Genomic DNA, 2,500 nt, shown 5'->3' on the forward strand with positions numbered 1-2,500 from the left:
CCGAACTGGGAGTGGGTAATTTACGCGCCTGCTGCCTTCCTTAGATGTGGTAGCCGTTTCTCAGGCTCCCTCTCCGGAATTGAACCCTGATACCCCATTACCCGTTGCAACCATGGTAGTCCTAGATACTACCATCAAAAGTTGATAGGGCAGACATTTGAAAGATCTCTCGTCGGTACGAGACCATACGATCTGCAAGTTATCTAGAGTTCAACCAATATCTTACGATCGCTTGGTTTTAGCCTAATAAAAGCACACGTTCCAAAAGGTCCGTGTTTATTTTGCATGTATTAGCTCTAGAATTACCACAGTTATCCAAGTAACTGTTAACGATCTATGGAACCATAACTGATATAATGAGCCTTTTGCGGTTTCACTTTTAATTTGTTTGTACTTAGACATGCATGGCTTAATCTTTGAGACAAGCATATAACTACTGGCAGGATCAACCAGAATAATATTTTTTATTCATTTATATAACATTTTTTATACTATATAAATTTTTATAATGATATTTTCAATATTTGAAAATTAAGTACACGACATATACAAAATGCAAAGAAGAACGAAATCGCGACAATAAATAATTATGAAATTTCTTCTACTATGATCGATTAAAAAATTTACTTCATTTCATTTAAATTTCATATTATTGTATTATTTATTGCGGTCTTATTCGGACTTTGAGATATTGTATCTTATCGTGAGAAAGAATTTTCGTTCTCTATACATATCTATAATATAAAAATGAAACGCAAAATGTGTTGCTAAGCGCATAACTCGAGAACCGCTGAACCGATTTCGCAAATTCTTTGTTTAGAATGTTTTTAAAGGTACCGGCATGGTTCTTACGGAGGGAAAAATTAGGAAAATTGCTTGAAAAAATCTTAAATCCACAATTTTCTAATCACCCATACAAACAATTTGTGTCGTTAGTCACGAAAGAAGTCGAGAAGGGCCACAACGATCTGGCTAATTTTAGTTTTGAAATATTTATGGAAGGCCAGGGAAGGATTAGAAAGTAAGTATATATCGAAAAATTGTGAGGAAGATAACAAGAATATGATTTTATTTGAATTGACAACAAAATTATCAAAAAAAAAAAACAAAACAAAAAATAATAATATTTTGAAAGTTGTCATTGTTGCTTTGTTAAAATATTTTTATCATTGTTCAATTGTATAAGGCTGTGTCGATAGCCCAAAACAATTTGTAACAAGTAGGGAAAGGCAACCAAACAATTTATACTCTCGCAATTTATTGATGTAATTTGATTACCCACAATTTGAAATAAAGTCCAATAGAATAACGAAAATCAACATATATAGTACATGCCAGTTGAGGTAATTCCTGAACCGATTTCACTAATTTTCAACGTCCAGTTATAATGGGAATAGGGGCAACTTGGCACTTCGGCCTTGAAATTACTCCTAAATTGCAAATCAACGAAACACCAGTCTGCAAAATCGCCAAAAAAAAGAGCTATATGGAAGATTTTCCAGATATTCAAGTCGCTGGAGGTACTGCACAGGAATTTAAAAGATTTACGCGACAATGAAAATATTTTTGGTCAAGCCATGATTCTGTTGGCAGGTGATTTTCGCCAGACTATTTCTGCATCAACTATTACTGACGAACTAATCACATTCCTAAAATCATCTAATTTGTGGCGACACATAAACAATCGCCAATTAACAAATAACATACGAGTGTTTTTCCAACAATATCAAACTGCGATTGTAGAAATATAGAATAGAAATTTTGCTATTTTAAAGAAACATACATAATTATTTCTTAACACCAATAATTTTCTTAATAATAAATATTCAATCCCGTACGTACTACTTTTCATTATAACAACAATATTATTTTCTTGCTTTTTTACATTTAAAGGCAATCCTAGAATAAAATAATATTTTATGCTAGACGTTCCTCTAAATGTATATATTATTTGAAATAATATTGAAATTTTATTGTTTTTGGGAATACTAAGATTCTTATTTATTATAAAATTTCGTTCAAATATGAGGTGTTCAAGAATATATTTTCTATATTTCTTTTTATGCTATTAATATTATGGATTGAAAAATACAATCCAGTAATATACCATGTGTTTAAATTCTTTTAATTGACTAAAAGAATAAGCAACTAATTTAGCATAGTCTTACAACCCTCAACCATATGTAGTCCAAGCAGCACTTTAAAATTAATTAATTAATTGGATTGCAATATGCGTTAAAATGTCGATGTTCATGTGTCCTGAAGTTCACACGATGACGCACAGTTAGCTGCGTTCTTCATCGACCCATGAGCCGAGTGATCCACCGCTTAGAGTGATAATTTTTTGTTTATTTTAATTTAACGTCAAGAGTTTTTAATTTATTGAAAGAATAACATTGCGTTTTCGTATATTATATAAATTATTTTAAAACATATTTCAATAAATTGTAATTTTCAACCCAAACATTTACAAGTTGCGCATGTCTTAGTCCAACAAAAA

General features: G+C 31.2%; 1 pseudogene; it reads right to left on the bottom strand.

Moving 5' to 3' along the window:
• Positions 1 to 2,167: 2,167 nt before the first annotated feature.
• Positions 2,168 to 2,336, bottom strand: LOC128923251 (5.8S ribosomal RNA; annotated as a pseudogene).
• Between the last annotated feature and the right edge of the window lie 164 nt (positions 2,337 to 2,500).

This window comes from Zeugodacus cucurbitae, chromosome X, assembly GCF_028554725.1.
Source record: "Zeugodacus cucurbitae isolate PBARC_wt_2022May chromosome X, idZeuCucr1.2, whole genome shotgun sequence".
NCBI classification, from domain to species: Eukaryota; Metazoa; Arthropoda; class Insecta; order Diptera; family Tephritidae; genus Zeugodacus; species Zeugodacus cucurbitae.